Genomic DNA, 21772 nt, shown 5'->3' with positions numbered 1-21772 from the left:
GTTTATTGTCTCGGGATCTATAGCTTTGTGCCTGTAAGCAAACACCTACGCTGTAATGGAAACCTGTCATATTAATGGTTTTGCCTGAAGACTCTTGCAGGCTTGAATGACTGTACTGATGCTATGCTACATCTGCCCACAATGCATGATAACATTATTCTCAGAGGAAGGCTACTATTTGCTACTAATGTAGCTGTATTACAGTATACATTCCATTTTACGGTAAGCAAGAATAACACAGGCACGAATAAAATACTGGCAGCTGCAACAATACCTGCACGCCATTCTCTTCCCTTAGCGCGGTGGGAAATGCAATTCTAAAACCTGGGGCACCGGGGTGACAGTATCAGAATGGAAATAATACAGGAAAGGGGGCACAGAATGAGCAAACTGGTGCAAACACTCAGAGAATGAATATCCAGCAATGCAGTTTACAGAGAGCGAGAGATATCTCTACTGACACTGGGGAACCAGTGGGAGTGAGAGCACAGCAATACCTCTCTGGTTCACAGCCTTCTAATGGGAGGGCTGTATCAGCGCTGCTTATCTGTTACAGCGTTCCTCACTCTTTCTCTCACTGGGAACATCCTCTGCCTGCTCTTACCAGGAAAAATGGAAAAAAATAATGATTCATACGATAGCCATTGAGGACGCCATTGAGAATGCATTCCATCACGGCCATCAGGCGAATGGTCCCATTATCTGACTTCAGAATCCAAGAATGAAATTACCAGTCTGAGAGCAAAATGTTCTCATGCTGTGCTGACCCAAAAATAAAAGATTGATAGACAGCTAGCGGCCGAGCATTGCTGCGCTAAACGTTTTAGCGATGGATCTCTGAAATGAGGAAGTGCTTTGAAGTCCCAGTCCAGCCAATGGCATTGTTCTTTAATCTCACACTTTTTAAAGGCAGCTAAGAAAAAGACTTGAAAAGATAACCATGGGTGTTTTAAATACCTTCACACATGGAAAACATTTTAATTTAGCTTTCACATTCCAAAAGAAGGTAAACCAGTATTTAAGTGTGATGTGGATGATGTATGATGTGTGCTGTATTTGCAATGAATAATACGAATACTGTCCTGTTTCAAATCACTATAAGCACCTCCTTTTGTGTTCTTATTTCTGTCCATTCATCATACAAATGTAGAGATAAAAATCTACATTCGACATCTTGTTTAGGTTTATGCTGTAAAATAGCACAATGAAGAGAGGGAGATGTGGCTCAGCGTTCTCACAATTTCCATTTTTTCCTGTTTTCAATACAGATGCTCGGTTATATACAGACACCCTCCCCCCAATCCCCTTTAAATCAATTTATCTCTCCACTGCCTCCACAGAACCTGTTCTTTATCCCACCAACAAAAAGATAGAAAATTGCCTTCCCTACTCACTTTTCTATTGGCTTCATTATAAATGGAGCGGCTGTGACTTGATGCTTGAAGGCTGTACTCCGTCTCAGAGTTGAAAAAGCTCAGAATAATGCCACCTCATAATGGCATCCGGGCCATCGCGAATGTGTCCCTGCATCAAAGGCGACTTTCACCGCATTGACTCCTCAATTCAGGGAGTAAAGGCCTGAGGGCACAGTGACCCTTTTCTTCCAGTTGTCACAACAAGATCCCTGCCTCTGCGCCGATCCTTACTGTAGATCGTCACAATATCCCTCTGCAATGTGAATGTGTGAACCCTCGGAGTGGATTCATCTATTCATATAGAGATGAATCAATGTCAATGACAAATGACTGTGTTGCTGAAGGAGGAGAAGCAGTTTCCATGGATTCCTGCATAGGCTAAACATGTCACGACCAATTAACACGGGCACGCTAGCCTCACCATCCGCGGTGATGTGCCTCGCGTTCCAGCAGAAGGAAAAGAGGAACAAAGGAGAGATCATCCTCTCAGATGGAGGGAAGGAGAGGTGCTCCTCTGTGCTTTAAAAACTGCAGATTTCCACACACAGTATTTTCTAGCACCCAGGTAGTCCAAAGACATCATACAGCGATAATACATTTCTACATCTGGTGCTTGGAACAATGTATCTTGTGAATGTAGCACCCACTGTGACTATTCATCCACTGCAGGGCTACAACAATAGCACACCTCTGCATCAGTAGGATGGTCTTTGGATTGGGAAAAAAGGTGCTTTATTTTAGTAAATTTCCATTGTTTCGAATTTGGTTGTTGGTTTATTAACAGATCACAATAACACAAATATGATGGCAAACAAATAATTTTTGACAGCAGTTTCATTCATGTGGAGTGATGATATGTGCGACAAGCATAAATTACACAGTAACAGTAACATATAAATCACGACTGTTTCTTGATCCTTAATATCACTTATTAGCAAATGACATAAACAGACAAGCATGCCTATTAGCTCAGAACATTTTTCAGCTTTCAGAACATTTTCCATCTTTTTCGTTCATACACACTGGCTCATCTTACAACCTTTCAGGTAAAATGCTTCCTCATTTAACTTATTGACAGGAGTATCAGTGCGCTGCTGTAATCAATTTTAAAACAATGTTCACCACATTATGTCTCTAAGGGTGGCCGTGCTCGCTGTTTCCAGCTTGCCTTTTGTTGCTTCACTGTGCTCAAATGCTTTGTTTTGAAAAACAAGCCCAAGGCTATGAGGAAATGTATAGTAGATGTTGGTGTTATCATAATCCGCAAACTTCATTGGCTCAAGCCCGCAACAGAATTATGTAATGCCCATAGCAGCACACGGAGCGCAGTGGAATTCTGCTTTCTGAGTCATGCATTTGCAATGATTTGCAATGCCATTCTGATTTTTGTGGTCAAGTTGCATAGAGCTTCTATGATTTTAGTGTCTCTTCTTCGCAACTTCACAAATGTCTGAGAGATGTGACAATATTCTAATGCCTTTTGGCTTGTTCACAGACAGAACTAACACTGTGATATATTTAAATAAGCCTGATTTATTTAATTGAATACTTTTTTTACCACATCAAAAAATACAGCTGTCATAGATGTGCTAAATACACACACACATGCACACGCACACACACACACACAAACACACACACACACATGTTGAGTCATTGAACCAGTGGTTCTATAGTATGATTCAGACTGCAATTGACTGTTAACTCATTTGAATCAGAATCCAGTTCTGAATCCCACATAATACATCAACACCATCTCTCCCAGTTAAATGTGACGTTTTTCCACGAACAGAGAGGGCATACAGAGATTCAGAGAGTGACAGGGAAAGGCAAAGCTGATTTGAAACTATTCATTTTAAATCACAGATTGGTTGCAGCTGATATTTAACTACTTTGGCTGATAGCCTAAGCCGGGCTTTTGCCAAAATAGCATATACACTTTGACAGAAAGTTGAGTAACCAGCTGTTATTTATTAAGGAGGAGTCTCCTAAATGTTTTGTTGTGGTTGTTTAAATACAGCAAGATATTTATGTATATTCATAATCTGAGTTGTTTTATATTACACTTGAACCGTTAATATTCAGAGAGATGAAGTTTTAAACCTGATAGCTGTGCGTGACTCTCGATCCCTGCGTAGAAAGCAGGACAGCCCCAGTCGGCTGCCATTCTGCCGCAAACAGTCCTCTCTCCATGGTGCTGAAGCGGTTACCCAGGTGACGTGTCATCAAGGGCACTCACTGTTGAGTTGCCTTAGTTAACTCGTCTAACTGCAGGGATGTCTTGAGGCGACGTTTTCTAACGCTTAGAAGTTAAGACATAATACAAAAATCATGCATCAGATATCGTATTCCTGAGTCTAAAAGACCGGGTTAAACTAATATAAAACTAATATAAAAATGCACTAAAAATAGGTCGAAGCTTATATCTGACATTTGTGCCCTAGACGAGTTTCCCCAGCAATGTACCATCCTTGTACAGTTTTTCGTTTTGTGCAGCCTCTTTTTTGGTTTGTTGCTGGTTTGTGTGTATTCGATTTTTTTTTTTTTTTTTTTTTTTTTTTTGTAAATAAGAAAATAATTTCACGACTTCTGTTTTACAATGGAACATAAAATTGACGTCGGTTTGATTTAAAATACAGCCAACAACCTATAAAATGCATTTGTCCACTCTCTTTTATCACGGAGACTTTGCAGAAAGCATACCATATCACACTAAATATGGAAGCAACTCTTGTTTTCTGTCTGTTACTGTTGAGCCCCTCTTCCGTATCTGGAGTTGCACATCTCTATCAAGATCTTGTCAGAATGACGCGAGACAGGTAAGAAACTGATCAAGGTCGTCAAGGATTTCTTGGACTGTAATTCATGGAGACATTTTGCTTGCCAAGTTTAGTGCAATCTATAACCTCGTCCTTGAAAATTCACAAAAAACATCTCCAACAGAACACTGGCTCCATGTAAATCATGTGCGTCTTGTATTTTTGACATGAGTTAGTGACAGAGGAGAATGCTTAAACACGTCACTTTATCTAGCATTGTCTTACAACACAAAGAAAAGGTACACTTACACACTATGGTTAATGCTAAGATGCGTGCATTCAACACGTTCGACTACATTCTGCCTGTGCATTCATACTGCTTCACTTCTGTTTCAGCCACTTTGGTATTGTATTGCATTGTAAGGTAAATATAGGCTACCGTATATGTAACCGTTCGATATGTATTAATATAATATTACTATCCTTGGTGAACACTGATAACCTGTCCTGCTGAGTCTATGCTTCAGTAATGAGTGTCCCCGGCGGAACCTCTGATACAATAAGCATACGGACATACGTATACGGACCACGCACAGATAACGAGGGGGAAAAAAACATTGTGTAAGATTGCTTCTTACCGTAAAATATCAGAAGTTTTTTGGTCTCCAAAGCGAGAAGCAAATTGTTTTGTTGATGGATGCGGTATGTATTCCTTTGACGTGAACCAAGGTCTGGCGGTGCAGCTCCTGTCGTTGCAGCTAAGCCTTTCCGCTGTGGCTCGGATGCAAACAGCTGCACAGCTCGCTTGGTTTGCCTCTGACAGACTGAGGCGCGCTACACTGATCGGCGTGCACGATTCGGCGGCAGATTCTCCCCTCACTTTCGCAGGGTGCCAATCACGTCATGCGGGCTGTAATTCTTCCACTTTGACATGTCAGCCTACGTTGTACGTGATAAATAAAACAGGGGCAGACAACACAGTGTAAGCGTTCAATCGTATGTGTCTCGCCACGTGTGCATTAACTCTGCTTTTCCAAAACGCAGACCTATCAATGATGCTTCGTGCTATTCGATTTTGGATATACTGTTTTGAAGTGTCATTTTTTTGTAGCACTGAATGCTGCAATTGATAAAAATACATGTTGGACGTCAGAGTGCTGTAGCCTAGTTGCAGTAACGACATTGGAACTAGCGGAATCTTAATTTGTTTGCATTACTGGAATTTTAAAGGTCTTTCTGGATGTGGGCCATGGATCAAATGTAATGCAGTTACCCTAAAACCGAAACAGGAGTGAATGTAGCGTTAATATTCACACTATATACTTATTATTAAAGAAAGGATATAGGTCTATTATTAAAGCAAGGATAATTACCTAGACAGTAGCCTTTACAATGTCTGGGTTAATTCGTTGACCTTGTCAGATTTTGCCTCAAATACATGGCCTGTTCTATTTTATGCCTCAACCGTTAACCTGCAAGGTTTCAGCAGCTGCCTCCTGTTCAAACCTAAATGAAATTCCTTTTTTTCTGTGGCGTATCTGATAACAGGGCTAATGGATATCCCAAGGACTTTTTATATTTTTGAGAAATCACCTCACTACCAAAGCACATTTTACTCCATTGAAAGGATGAAATGAAATAAATCTTCACAAATAATTTGCAGTGGAGAGGGAGTTTTGGTACACTATCTGCTAATAGTGATTTAATGTTGCCATAGGCATGTTTTGTGGAACCCAATAGGAATTGCTGGGTCCCGCTGTGTAGTGTTTTGTGTCTGTAATGTATGCACTTCCTTAATGGATAACCTGTTAAATACTAATAGTTTACTATTAGTGACTGACTATTCACAGTTGACTGCTCTGCTGTACTGGAACAATGGTAAACTACTCTACAACATCCTTGGTTACATTATGGTCAACATTTACATTTAAATGTCATGCCAAATTGATTTATTTAGAAACACTTTCAGGTAATAAAGTTCAACATCTGAAAACGCATTATTTTAAAATGAGTGAAAATGTATTGACTGTACCATTCAAGTTGTGAAGTTATGATATACACAGCTAAACTGGGCCTTTGATTTATGTAGAAGGAGCTTGTAGTTATTATTTGCCATGAATGCAGCATTTTACAGTGTCAGTATAAATTGCTTTTGTTTCCGATCTTGCAGAAAAACTAATACTGCAGCATATTCATTTAAATAATTGCCTCAATTTCACACTTAGCTCAGCTGAACTTTGCAGACTTAAGCCATGAAATCTAGACCAGGCCTCCATGCTGTGCAGTCATGATACAACAGTATCCTCCAATCGAGCTGCAGTAATTAGGATGCCTGCAGGAGTCTGCTGATTGCTCTGAATGTGCAGCTTATGCAATACAGTGAACCATATAGCAGTCAGGAAGGAAAATCTTCTTTATTTGTGCAGTGTCATGTTGTCATAATAGCCTTGTCAGCTGGAGCCAAGGATATTATGAATTCCAGTAATGATAGCATGGACTGTCATTGGCTGCTATTTTGTTTTCAATATGCTGAATACCTATAAAATTTAATGTGTTTTTAGGCTAATGGCAGTGAATTGAGAGTGAAATTTACTCTTCTTAGTATGTTAGTAATAATCTACTAATCTATAATGAGATCTACTCATTATTTTAGCAAAAATCTCCTCCTCCATAGTGAAGTATCACCTCCGACCCCACCCCCACCCCCGTACAGTTTCCTTTTTAAAATAATGTTTGGGCTATGCAATGTTTTGGCAAACATGCAATGTGGAAGAAAAGAGTGACCACACATTTTTGAACAATGATTTCACCATGTGTGCAACAGAGAGCTGAAAGGGTTTAAATATTTATTCACTTTCATATAAAATGTACTTTCAAGCTTGTCTAGTAACCCAACATAATGTAAATGTGGTGGCACTGGTGTTGAATACCTTACAGTATATCAATAGAGAAATGTTACACTTATTGTTACAATATACAAAGGGTTGTTACAGACTGTGATTGAAATGCATAGGTGGTAAATGGTGCATTGTTATGGAAAGCATTAATGCATAATGTCTTTGAGTGAATTTGTTAGATGTTACTGTGTTGCAAATGAGTGGTACCCCTACTCCCTCTGCTGGTCACATTGGGTAAAAAAGTAAAAACCAAACAGTGAAAATTGAAGATTCTTGCTGTAGAGTTGCTTCATGGTGTAAAATCTGAAGTAATTTATGGAAGTAAGTTTACTAAATTCCCATTGCAGGAATTACTAACAAGCTGTCAGTAGAAACTATTAAAGATACAGTGAAAATGCAGTGTACATTTGCAGCATCGACACCATTTAACCGTAATGTATGGTCACTTGAAGGAGCAGGCATATGTATATCTTTGAAAATATTATGAGATACAGATATTAATGTGTGAAAAACACAACTACAATTTGTTGTGGAAAGAGACAAAGAGTGTTCTCATCAGTGTGAAAAGAGACCTCAGTTATACAACGATCAAGACACAGGAAAATTATGATGTTACCAACTCTGATCCAAGCTGGGATAGTGTGGACGTCACTCTGCTTTTTGTTTTCAGGCAGCACTGAAATGTACAGTTAGCAGTCAGTTTTTTTCCTCCACAGGAGTAGCAGTGCCTTTTCTCCCCAAATCTCTTGAACTGTGTCACATACAGTGAGACAGCGCTGTCCAGATGAGGCAGTCTGTTAGCCGGAGGCGTGTTCAGTTCTCTTCAGGGACGTGCCCTACGAGGAAATAATGCCCCCCGCTGGTCGAAATCTATCTCAGGCCGCATCTGTCGAGTCTGTCACACCCTGAGATCCCTTTTCTAAGTAAGCTGCATTAAAATGTTCAAATTACTGGTTTTTACAGAGAAACATTTCATGGTATCTGTTTACTATATACATGCAGGGTTGTTAGCAGGTGTTTCTGGGGCTTTCTTGTCAGTTCATCTTACCTTTTTCCCCTGAAACAGTGATCATGTTGACATAGCCATTCACAGTCCCGAGGGTGAACACAGCGGTAGTCCCTGATACTGTTCCACATCTAAGGCTTCATCAGCCTTCAGCTGGCCTTTTCCTCAGCTCACATCCATTCACAACATGTAACTTGTCGTTAATGTCCCTTGTTTGTTTTCCTTTTTGTTCAGTTTCTCATAAGAAAAGGACAGATGGGATGAAACTCAGACGGACATTGGTGTGTGACTCATTCTCTGATTAAAAGGCTGGAATACGGACAAAACAGACATTGCCATGATTAAGTAAGATACAGAATGGTACTGCCGAAGTAGTTTGATTTGAAAGCAAGCTCATCCAAAATCTTTTTTTTTTTTTTTTGCTTTTTATGATTGCCAAAATGAGTCAGTGTCTTATTTCAAGAATCTAGGTCTAAGCTTCTCTCAGATCTTGGCAGCAATGCCTGAAGTTTTGCTTTCTTTCCTATGTGCTCATCCCTGAATTTTGCAGACTTCCTCTACCATGTACAAAAATAAGCATAACATCAAACAGTTTTTATGGGGATTTTTTAAAATGCAAATGACAGCCCAACAGTTGAAAGGGAAACGTAAAATATGGCAAAGGGGGAACCTAGACTTTCAAAGTGTAGTCAAGTTGAGCTGCTGGAGTTTATGCAGTATATGTAACTGTTTCAGCACTTGGAGTGGCCAGTCCTTGTTCCTCTCAAGGACAAGTGTGATTTTAACTGCATTTAGAGTGCTGTGGTTTCCAGCATTTGATCTGAGTTTTTGAACAGCCAAGATTACTCTTCCTCATATCACATATACAGGAAATCTCTCTGGCTATGGTTCTGCGTGTACATCGTGTCTTACGTTGGCTAGGACGTGACATAGAACTTTGAACTAAGAATGGTGTACTAAGCCCCATATTGATTTGTCGCATTTGCATTTGCTGTGATAGGATGTCTTTGAGTATGACACTAGATTATCAACACCGGTATTGACTTGCAGTACTGCACATGTATTAAGCCTGTAAGAGATGCCCCATTATACCATGATACCCAGGCTTTTACATTACATTACATTACATTCATTTGGCAGATGCTCTCATCTAGAGCAACTTCCAGAACAAAAGTGTATTCATTCAAGTTGAATTAGCAACAGTGTCAGACCAGGCTAACAGCACTCCCAAACCACTGAGTGTGAGCATAACACTATTTTAGTAAAGAATAACAAGTGATCTCAAACCAGATGGTACTTCATGCTTTATCCCTGACATCCTGACATCTTATTTTGGGTCAGGGTTATAATCTATAATGGTTTTTGGCAGTTTGGGAGGAAGATGACCACCTTGATTTCATCTGCTCTGAGCCAATAGAATCATCTACATACAGAAGATACTGCGTACTGTTTTATGAACACATGTTGTGACAGAAATATTTCATGGATGTATTATTCGCGTTGCTGAAGTGTTCCCAGACACACTGCATTTGTACATATCATTAAACAGCGGCAGAGCTCTGTTACCTGTGTATGCTCTTTATTGTTACTATTTTGCCTATTTGCCTGTTTGACAGTTGGTTATTCCCATTTAATGAATTAATGACCCCTCTGCAAAGTTAGTCGCACCAACTAACATTGGACAGTAGGGGGGGTTGCAGAATCAGTCAGATTTTACTGAGTAACAGGATTTGAGTGGGTATAAATGGAAGGGGTATTATGGGATATATACAGCAGATATCATATAGTATCTTTCTGTGATATGGTATTGCCACCTGCAGTATAGCGATATGGTATGGTTAGAGCTGTTAGGGATACAGGGTTAGTTAGAGTTACAGCTACACATGGTATGGTATGGTATGGTATGGTACAGAACATTGTTTGTTAACTGTAGGCTGGTAGAAGTTTCGGCACAAAGGAAATTTCGTACCTCCATTCTTCGAAGCATTGCAGTTGGATTAAACTGGAAAACCTTTAGGTATTACTTGTGGCATTCTTCAATTTTTATTTATTTATTTTTTTTACAGGCTGTTACTCGGAGTTTTACATTCTGCCTCAAAATCTAAATCTAAACCTGAGATATGCTGCATTCATTCTGTACCAAGATATACATTTCCAGATCAATGCTGCAGTTGCAGATATAGAAGAAATTTTACAAAACAATATAATTTTGAATATTATTACATGCATGCTGTGTTTATTATGTTTATTATGATGTGTTGCATCATGTGTATTATATGCAGCATGAATCCCCTTTCTCACCATAGGAATGTCCGAAACATACCTGTAGGTCTTGTCACATTCAGCAGGGGGCGCTATTAGAACACGCTTGTGTGATGCGGCTTGTTTACTTCAATTGGAGACGTTCAGGCTTTCATCCAAAAGCAATTTAGACACATCACAAACAGCCTTTTATCCTTATCAGAAGCCCTGTTGTGTCACACAAACATGTTAGATAGCTGGGAAAGGCTGGGTGGTAAAGTGATTAAGGAGACAATTGCTGGTGAAATCATGACTTTTTTTTTAAGATGCACTACAATTTGCCTGAATTCAGCGTATTTTGAAGGTGATGTTGGACAGTTACAGCTATGAGGTGTAACTGATCATAGGGTGGCCACTTTAGGCAGTTGAACTAAGAAGTGGTCAGCTTGGGTCAGGGGTACACCCGGGTCAGGTGTGGTCAGTTTGTGCAGTAGGATGCAGGGGTGAGAGTGTATTTTGGTTGTGCATTCTGTTATGCTGCGGGTGTGAAGGTCATTTTAGGTTATCTGGAGCAGGCTTTCATGAAGGGACCAGGGTGGGCTTCCAGGGTCCACAGGTTAGGTGTGTGATCACAGGACGATGCAGGGGGGTCAGCCCAGGCTCAGATAACCTGAGAGTCCAACTTAGAGTTAACCGTTGCTTTTGGGCCTCTGTGCACCTCAGCACAGAGGAGTGCACACCCTGTGTCTCTCTGTGGGAGGAACATGATGAGACCATCTGAATCAACCAATTTCCTTTCGCTCGTAATCATCTGTCACTCATGTCTTACAGCTGCATCCTGATCGCCGTCAAAACGTTTCTTGTTTTCTCTCTGTTCCGGACAGCGAATTCATGCCAATCCACTCATCATTACCTACGCATTTTCAGGAACCGGCCATACAGCACGCACGGTTGCGTGGAAGTCTCGGCGTCAACAGAGTCGAAGCATTCAAGCCCCGTAACACAATCATCCGCAATTACAGAAGCCATTGTGCCGCTAATAGGTGTTTTGAGCTGTAAGTACAGGGTGACCTCCCTCCGCCCCATCAAATCCGTGGGACACTGCCTGGGCGACTCTCTCACAGGCCGATCAGCTGGGCCGCGATGACTCTGATATAACCGGCGTGGCAGCGCAGATAGAAAGCAGATGGCTGGAGCTGTCATTTGATTAAGGTTCCCATTCGAACGGCCCCCGTGTGCCGCCGCTAGACTGGCAGGGCATTTTCATTTCTCTGCCTATCAGCGAATGAATGGATGATTGCGGTAGGATTTGGCTGCCTGTTGTAATCTGTCCATTGGTCCGACAGTTCATTTCCAGATGTGATTGCTTTCTCGCCTCAGCTTTTACATACATGGGTTGGCATACATAACTTGCCACTGTGTGAATTTTGAGCAAACATTCATGGCAGTAAATGCTTGACCCCTCACGTAAAATGTACACGTACCTTTAAACCAATAGAGTAGGAAAGCAATAGTGTCACAACGAAGAGGTAGATAATTCTTAAATGTGAGTGTACTGGTGATGGTATTCGTTGCTGCAGAAGATAATGTATTCAGATCTTTGTTGTGACACTGACTGAAATCAAGAAAGTCATCACCTTACAACAGTCGTTTTTACCATTTAACACTGGAGACAGAAAAGGTGGAGGCAGAGATTGTGAGTGTGTGTGTGGGTATGTGTGTCTAGCTATATTATTATGTGTGGTGGTGTGCATTTTCCTCAGTGGGTATTGTGTGAACAGAGAGGATTATGGGTTGAATAAACATGATCAATGACCTCCATTAAACCACTACAGAAGGGGATGTGTAACTACACCTTGCACACAGATTCAGTATTTCTTTGAGTACATTAGAGTGCAAATGCATGCCTTAACTTCTGGCTTTATGATCAGAACATACTATATATATAGCATATATAGTTTGTTGATTTGGCCAGGAACAGCACAAAGTCATTCCTACCTCTGGAGGTAATGCAAATCCAATGGTTCTTAAAAAAACACTTAATATTACATTACATCACATTCATTTAGCAGACACACTTATCCAGAGCGACTTCCAGCACAAAAGAACAGAAGTGTATCCATTCAAGTTAGATGAGCAACAGTGTCAGACCAGGCTAACAACACTCCCAGACGAGTCAGCGTGAAGATAAATATAATGTACCTGTTATGAGTTTTTGGTAAATCGCATTGAGCTTTAATATAAAAATGAAAGAATGAATGAATGAATCAATCAATCAATCAATCAATCAATCACTCAAAGCACTACCAGATATGAAAGAGCCCTGGAGTGTAAAAACTGTGAGCCAGCAGATCTTCTCCAAAGCTGAGCTGGGAGACCACAGGCAGCCAGAGGAGAGGAGAGAGCTGCATTGTCCTGCAGCTCTGGATGCTGGGCACTGGGCCATGAAAGCAGACACTGATGAGAGTTTGCTCTCCGACACCACTGCAGTGGAGAGAAGGATCTCAGCCTCTTACATTTGCAAACCCCCTGAGTTTAAACATGTACTGCACCACTGATCAAACAGATTATGAATAAAGAGCCTTCATATATGAAGTGCTTAGTGTTTGGTATTAAATCTGGTATTTTATGCACAACTCGGGTAATGCTGTATTATAACAAACGTGAGAGAAAGGTGTTAACAAAGAAGGGTATGACTATGACGGGCAGGACACCGCGCATTTTATAGCACTTATTTCAAGCCCCATTAATTGAAGCCTAAGTCCAATGGATGTGGGTGGTGTGGACCTGGACAGAAAAAGTGTTTGCATGAGTTACTCAAGAGTTAAAGCAAAAATGAATGCGGACGCCTCAGAAAATGGGGCCATTATGTCTGTCCTCATATTGAGGGCACATTTTAATACTGTCAGCAAGCCCTTGTTTCCTGTGTCAACAGTGGGTCAGGATCAGGGGGGAGGCTTTGGACAGGCTCGGGGCTAGGGAGGCAGGGTGACGATCCCACTGGGAAAGGGAGCTCGTGGCAGGACAGGCGGGACGGAATGGGATAGGACCGGAGACGCGTCCCAGGTCTGCACATGTACCATCAGAGGAGTGGAATGCCCTGTCCTCGGGGTGTTTTCGTCTTCTCCTTCAGCAGATTGATTCACTTAATTCACTGTGACAATTACTGTCTGCTCTGAGGAGGGTGTGGCGCATCCATCCCTGCACCCCTGCAGTGAAGGTAGCTGCCCCTGGCTGGCGCCAATGCTGCACCCCGGCACCTGTGGTTATTGCTGCTGTTATGAGTACCAGGAATCCTCTCCATCCTCTGCCATGTTTTGGATCATCTTCAGTGAGTGAATGACAGCACAGGCATGTCCCGACACAGATGCCCTCTTGCCATTAGAGGTTAGGACATATGAAAGCAAAAAGGTACATGGTTTGGAAAACATTTTTAATTGAACACTAATCCTTATAAACATGCAGGGGCAATTTTCACCAAACTTGAAACTCATAGCATGGGTGGTTTGTTCATTCCCATACAATAATAAGATATATATTGTAAAATAATAGCAAATATGTTGTGAAGTCTACAAATGTATTGCAAACACCATTATAATATATTAATCTAAATCAGACATTTACTGCAACATACCAGAACAGCAATTATTTTTACATTCAAAATATATTGATTGGGCTAAAAATATATGTCTAAAATATAATCTCCCAAGATATAACTTTTTGGGTTTGAAAGAGGCTGGTAATAAAGAAGGACTGCCCTGTGCAAATTAAGTGGGAGCATAAAGCAGGTCCATAAAAATGGCAAAAAATATCAAATGGCAAAAGCAACAGTCATGAAATGTTGCAGGACAGTGCAAGTTGCCCTGACATCACTGATACAGTCATGTATCACAACTCCTGTTTAACACCACTGTTACCTTTGCTGTTTAACCCTTTAACCTTTACTAAATTTGAGATGTGTAGTACAAGCAAGGGGGCACAAGGTGAAGTGATTGTTCGCCGTCTGTGAGTCAGTCCATGTTGTCTGTAACCAACCGATCAAAGCTAACGAACCCCACTGTTTGTTTCTGGTCACCCACGTTGCCCCCCGGAGGTAAAATTAGGAGGAGCTCTGAGAAAGAAAAAAAAAACACACAATGTGTTTCCAAAACACCGGCCTGATGGCCTTTGTTTTGGAAAGACGCAGAAAAAGTCACTAAAATAAAAACTCCACACCGCCAGCATTGCCGCGGTAAGCCACAGAGTCACGCAACAGCGAGGCCTAACGTGTTTCCGTGCAAACAGACAGCATGAGGGTTCTGAGTACTGCAGTGATGATACCCTGCTGCTGGTTACATCCGGTTTGGTCCTGAGCTGCACAGAATCTATCACTCTCTCCCCTGACCTTACCTGCATGGCATGCAAAAGAACAGGTCGGACAAAATATGGATTTTATCTAAGGTAGTTACATAATTAAAACAATACTGATGTTGAAAACTGGATTAAGGCGAGATGGAAACTGGATTAAAGCAAGAATCAACCAGAGAGTTGGGCACAAAGACAGGACTCTGGAGGCAAACTATTTGGATGATTGTCACAGTTATGTCTCACAGTTATGTAAAAGATGGTTTAATCCAGGGGTGCAATAACATTCTCATTATAGAGGCATGGAAATGCAATACAACAAATTCCATTTGATATGACGTTTCAGCATATTCAAAAAGTTACACATGAAATATAAACTGTCCTGAATGGCTTTTTGTTTCAAATGAAGTTGGTTTAAAAAAAAAATGTCTGTACCATAAACGTTGAACAGAAGCTACAGATTTCATTGGGCTTTATGCAATAAAATTCCAGGACGTAAATTTTAGTGCTTGGCTTTCTGTAATGTGGTTTTCCACATATGGACATCTCATTAATATTAAGAGAAAACAACCCCTTTACAAATCCTCTATCCTCGTTGCACTGTGTAGCTATTTACATTTATATTATGTGGCCAATATATATATATATATATATATATATATATAGCATTGCTCATACATATGTCACACTCACTCACAAGAATAAATAACCTACTCAGTCACAGAACGGGGCCACCCAGCGATTTGAATCAGAGTTGTGAATATACTGTGTTCTTCATACAGGAACATGGTGCAGGTTATCCATGGTCAGAGGGAATTTTGTCCAACAGACACACGTCATAAATTCCAGTCAGAAAATGTAATAAAGGGTGCTAAGGCTCCATTGGCAGAGCACGGTGTCTGAGGTGCCTCCTTGTAAGGATGGGGTCTGCTGGAGCTTGGTTCCATTTGGCGACACCCCCCCTCCCCTCTCTTTTCATGTGAATCAGCAGACACCGGGCAGCCGATGGACTCCTCGGTTCCAAGGACACCAAATGTTCCCTTCCTAATACTCGCCTCGTCCAGCAGAGAATGTGCTCTGGGCTGACACACTCGTGGGCCATTTTCTGCCAAGACTGTGCACCGGCATGTTTCACACGGTCAAACGCTGTGGGCTTTCAGGGTCATCTTGGCAACGAGTCGCCAAGCAAATGGCGTCCTTTTTATTATGACTGTCCCTGCTTCAACGAGCCAAAGGTACAGCGCGAGGGCTGAGTGTGGGCTAATGTTCGGCAAATAGGCCATCACACCAAATCACTGCTAATACCACGGGTCTATCATTTCCATCAATATAATCTTGCATAATGTACTTGAAAAAATAGTGTTTGCTCTCATGTTGTGCAGTTTCCATGACTATTATCATACATTTGCACAATTTCTGTCATACGGCCAGATTACTTGTTTTGTCCATCACTGCCTGTTACTGAGTAAGGCTTTGTTTTGCGCAGTCCTGAGACCTGTTGCCATCTGTTCCATAAATTTCTGATATCTTGATATTCTGGTATTTGAAGTTTGCGTAGTCCACTATTTGCATGCGTGTCTCACAACAGCCCACCGCTGTCAGTACAGAGACTCCCTTGTGTTTTGGTCTGTAGATGAGGAATGTTCTGTATCCCACTGCCCTGATCCTTGCCAAGAGGCAGCGCTGAGCTGTGAGGGCTCTCTCTTTTTCTGGGGGGGACGGCAGGTGCCAGGGACATGTGGTGGCATCAGGTGTGACTCATTTCTCAGTGGTCCGTCTGTGCGCACCTTTCTCTCTGATCATCTCCCGCGAGTCAGGCCTGATTCAGCTCTGAACACTTGCAACCGGCGGCACATCCTTCAGCAAAGCTGAGCTTCTTTACTTCTTTGCTTCTTTAATCTCTTGTTTTTGGCTCTCCCCATGTCTAAGACTATGAGTCTTATGTAAATGAATGTAATGAATATTAAACTCCCTGTACTTATTAATATATTCAGAATGAGTCTTCCTGGGTTAAACCTGAGTGCGTGCCCAACCAGACCTGCCTGCTAGAGATTAAACAGAAACAAAGACCTAGCCTCCTCAGGAAGTAAAGAAAGATATTCCATTGCCGCAACATTGGTCCCATTGTCTTCTCCTTCAGGATATCTCTCTCGTATTGGAGTGAAGGGGTGGTCCACAGAAGGCTATACCTGGGATGGGTATAGGGTCTGCTGCTACCTTGACCTCCCCAAAACTCCAGCTGGCTCACTGCATTGAGAGGGGGACAGGGCCCAGATAAATACTGACTCTGAAAAGTGTAAAGCTGCAGTGGCCAAGATGCTGTGTGGATCTCTCCACTGCCCTCTCCCTGCAGGACAGGCCTGCAGATGGAGGATTTCACACAGAGAAAGACAGATCCCAGAGCAGATGCTCCATGTCTCTCGGCTGGGATCAGTCTCGTTCGGAGCCCAGGGCAGGCACACAGGGTACATCATTGGAAACCTCACTAATTCCCCAAAGCTGCACACTTTGAGCTGTGGATCACAGATCTGGAGTGCTCTCTGAGGTCATCAAAGGCAGCCAAAATCTCTCATAAGCCACAGCAATGCATTTACCCCACAGGCACATGCAGCTACTGTGTAAGGAAGAGGAAGGAGATTAGCACAATTCACTTCACTGTGTGGCAGGGGAAAAACAGCAGTTGGTAAAATGTGTTTAAAGCAAGAGAGTTCTTTTTGAACAACATTCACTCATACCGTCCACTGTTCTAATTCTGATTGAATTCTGTGCTCATACCTAGTAATCAATGGCTCTAACTGCTCACAATCATCATTCCATATCGCACACTGCAAATGCTCTATGGTGATGCCATTTTGACAGAATCAAATAAATTCTCAGTATTACTGTCTGTTGCTGTAAATTCAGGTTGGTCATCCATTATGGGATTTCTCTAACCCCCCTCACTGTCACTCTTTCATCCCTGCATGTGATAAACGTCTATGCTCCTATTAACCTAGCATGATTTTGCCCTACATGAACTTAGCCACGCAATGGAATGCTATCTACAGTTTCAGCTGGTGAGCTGGAAACAGGAGAAGCTAAAACATTACCTTTAAATCTATCATTACTTTCAACCTGTTCCCCTTTATCTTCCTTGGTTAACAATAAAACATGATTCACAGAATAATTGATACCGATCGCGTATTGTGAGGTCTGTGTTCTAAATGTTATTGTTCATCGCACTCAACCTAACCTAAAAGTTTATTCTCAGTAATTTAAATCGATCTAACTAAATTTTGCTTCGTTTTGTGATTTGAATTTTGTAACACAAGAAAGCTATAATGTGAAACATTTAAGAGAAAGCTTTGGGATTAGCCTACTTGCCATTTAATTGTTCAAATTGCCATCTTTGTTAATTAATATATCTATCTATCTATCTATCTATCTATCTATCAAGGACTGGTGTTCTTGGTCACAAATTTCATGTTATAGCTAAAGGAATGACTTTATAATTCAGGGTTGGCAAGCATATGTGTGAGACCTGGCCCTTCCTGGAGATTTGTCTTTACATGCTTTGCAGAAGATACTCTTGGCTAGGATGTGCTGCATCACTCATTTCTTTGTAGAATCTATTAGAAGACAAATATCCATTACGAGACAAAAATGAGTTAAAAAGTAAAATGCCATAGACATGCAAAAATAACTTTGCAACACATGACAGTTGATCAGTTACCGCATAATTTGCGATAATTCTGTCAGGTAATGACCCTCATGAGCTCATAAAAAGATAAATATGTAAAGTAGCCAAGCAATACTTTTTGGATGTACATGAACTTGAACAGCTGTACTTTAGGTACCCCTGTCCCCTGACAATGAGAGAAGCCACCTTCTCCTTTCCTGGTTGTTTTCCTTCAGAAAGCAATTGGCTAAAGCTCTGGGAGCCAGTAAGAGCAGTGGGTCAGAGGGTCCTCCAGCTGGTGCAGTCTGCTCAACACCCAGGAGAGGAGCAAGAACTCCCTGATACATTACACCTGCCCGGGGTAGAGAGAGTGACATCACCTCATCTCAAGCTTATCGTATCTACTGCAGAAAAAGACCTCGCCCTCATTTTAGCTCAGACTTGTGCTAAGCATGCTAAAAGGCTTCATGTGATTGCATTACCTTTAAAAGAACCGTCTCCTCTGCTGAAAGGAAGGACAGAGCCAGGGCGCACAGCTTGTGAGTGGCCTTTATATCCTGAACCTGTCATTTCTGAGTATATTGTCTGTGACAGAGGACAGTCCCATTTTGCTGAGTGTGTCAGTCACATGGTGTGTCTCTGGAAGACGTCACAGGCAGGGGTTTCCCTTTCTGTGACAGAACCAGACGCTCTGTTGCTCTGCCTGAAATCCAGTTTATAGTATGAGAATGGATAGAAAGGGTAGAAAACATTAGACTTATATCAAAGACGTTTAAAGCACCAAAGTCATAAATGCCACATTAGAAAACTACTACAGCAACAACATTGTGAGTGTTGTGAGGTGAGTGTTGTGAACTCAAGTAACCTGTGAGGACTAATAAGCCAAGTGACCTGTCATATGGCCAGTCTGAAATCTGAGGTAAGTATATGAACAGTACAGTAAGTCACATGATCAGTGAGAGTTGTTCCCTTCCTGTTGTTGTGTCTAACAGAGCGAAAATGTCATCGTGTAGAAGTAAGGCTGTGCTGCCTGTGATTAATGGCTACAGTGCATAGTGCCATCATTAGGGGACACTAGAATGGTTCTCCTCTCCAGAATGGTTCCTGATAGAAAGGCAGAGCTGTGACCCGTGTAGCAGGGGACTTACTGCAGCCCCCATGTGGGAGAGCTGAACAGCTGCTGAGAATCCCGGCTGGTGTGGGCTGGGTGTTACTCAACATTCACAGCTGAAGCACCTCTGAAATACTCCCACAGACTTACTGTCAGGCTGTTTGATTTACTGTGCCTCACGTCTTTATAAAATAAACAGAAGCAATTGGATCTCAGCCCCACTTCCTGTTATGCACTTTCCAGACCTGACATGAAGGGTTCTGGGGAAAAAACATGACATATCTTATTACAAAGAAAAACTAACACAAGCATTGAAACAAGGAGCGGACAACAATGAAGTACAGTGCTCTGTGAGCACTGAAATAACACTGGCTGTCACCTGATGTCTCTAAAGCCAAAAAACTGTTTTAGTGTTACTAGGGGCTGAGAATTGAAAAATCACTGAGAGTTCACTTTAAATTATATTTTGACTTTTATATCAGGCTTCAATATGTAACTTTACTTTTCAGGAAAACAGGAAATGAGGGATTCAAAATATCCCCTAGGGAAAGTATTTAGCCGGACATTCAGGACAAACTACAAACCACATCAACTGCCTTTTTCAAGGCAGATTTATAAGCACTTGTTAAATGGACCCAAACACTTGCCCTTGGCTCTATTTGCTCATAAGGGCAAATCTAGATGCCTTTCACCAAAGAATATTACTTCCGTCTTCCAGGTAGAATTGACTAGCTTCTCCTGAGCAGATTCAATCCTGTAGACCACTCCGCTCTGGTTTTCAGAGCCCCAGACCAGCCCTGAACTGCTTCACCTGGACGCCTTTGTCTGAGCTGAGACTGACCAGGCCACCACTGGCTGCTTCTGTAGGAGCACTGCTCTTCACAATGTGGTTATGTCTGTGATGGGAGGAGCAGGAACGTTTTGGTGATCCCCACGCCTAGTTTTAGTCTGGAAAAGACAAGACGCCTGCTGTTGGGTGACCTGGCCTCCCGTCCCCTCACCGCCGGCAGCCCCTGTGATGTGTGTAAATAAAATTCCAGGGTTAAGTCTTTCTCACGATCGGCGCTTCCTAGCGACTCGGGATGAAAGGAAAATTCAGGGAATCCAGCGCTTGACCCGTTAACCCGCTCCCACCCCCGCCCAGGTCCCGGGCCACTGGCACAGTCTCCCCATTCTACCCCCCCACCCACCCCTCCCCGCACCCCCCCCCGAGCCATCCTGCACACAATCCCGCCGAGGCCTAGCACTCACACACCACCCCTTAGACAAATAATCCGCACACGTGCAGGTTGTGTACGTACGCACTTATGTGGTTTGCAGGAGGGTGGAGGCGTGCTTTTTTTCTGAGAGGAGCCCTGTGTGCTCAGCAGCTCCGCTGTCTTTTTAATCAGGCCTGTTTGGGTTGGCGTGGCCGCAGTCCGTCTCTTTAATGGGCATCCATCAGATGATGTATCCCATGATTCCAGGAGACAGAAAACATTCCCACATCAATCCTGAGGGAAAACGTTCATTTCGGTATCTGAAATACCAAGACACTGAAGCCTGGTGTCCCTATGCCTTGTTTATGTTGAATGTGAAGAATGGACCGTGAACCCTCAAGACCGTGCACATATGCAAGATCCAATTTCCAGTGAAATATCTGACTGTGACAGACAACCAAGAAAAACAAAGCCGTGTTCAAAACTGCCTGCAAATGGGAAATGAAGACATTAACCATCCAAAATGACCCTTGAGAGAGACAGGCAAACAACAGGGAAGTATGGTGTCACCTGCAGCTGTACAAAATGAATTGTCACGGCAGACTGAGTCTACCAAGCAGACCCCAGTGCTGGAAACAACCCTGCCAGTAACAGCACAGAAGAACAGCAACAATGCTCAGGCTACATGTCCACCATTTTACACACATGGGTAGTGCCAAGAACAGACTCAGGCGGAAGAGACTTTGCCTTAAAACCCAGGTGATGAACTGTAGAATGTATTTATTGGTATTTTCAGCCTCTTTATATTAGTTCTTGGAGTGAACGATGTGTGAATCACAGACGTAACTTCTTTGTGCTGTACATTGCTTGTGATTTGATGAAAAAGCAGTAGACTGCAAATTCACTTTGGTGTTGTCATGGGGCTGCTACAGGCTGATCTTCACAGGTATCAGCCATAAGCTCCTGAAATCAAATAATAGATTTCTTTCATTGGTTTTCATTCATAGGCACACAGCTGGGAGCAGAGGTGATCTGGTTTTCTCCAGCTGTGTACCAACTCCAAAGTTGCAAAAAAATGCATATCCAAGTTGAAGAGCAGCTGGTTAAATGTTTGGCCCTTGTTAGTCTCATGTCTGTGTGTT

General features: G+C 42.1%; 1 protein-coding gene across 3 annotated transcripts in view; it reads right to left on the bottom strand.

Moving 5' to 3' along the window:
* LOC118788939 (ecto-NOX disulfide-thiol exchanger 1-like) overlaps nucleotides 1-4995 on the bottom strand; it is a 50866-nt gene extending 45871 nt beyond the window's left edge. For all 3 annotated transcript variants that reach the window (XM_036545156.1, XM_036545157.1, XM_036545158.1), the window contains exon 1: nucleotides 4813-4995. The gene's annotated coding sequence lies outside the window, so the exon portion shown is untranslated. The remainder of the gene's footprint in view (nucleotides 1-4812) is intronic.
* Between the last annotated feature and the right edge of the window lie 16777 nt (nucleotides 4996-21772).

Source organism: Megalops cyprinoides, chromosome 14, assembly GCF_013368585.1.
Source record: "Megalops cyprinoides isolate fMegCyp1 chromosome 14, fMegCyp1.pri, whole genome shotgun sequence".
In the NCBI taxonomy this organism is placed as follows: Eukaryota; Metazoa; Chordata; class Actinopteri; order Elopiformes; family Megalopidae; genus Megalops; species Megalops cyprinoides.
Note: the sequence above shows the minus strand (reverse complement) of the source record. Positions and strands in the feature narration are given on the sequence as shown.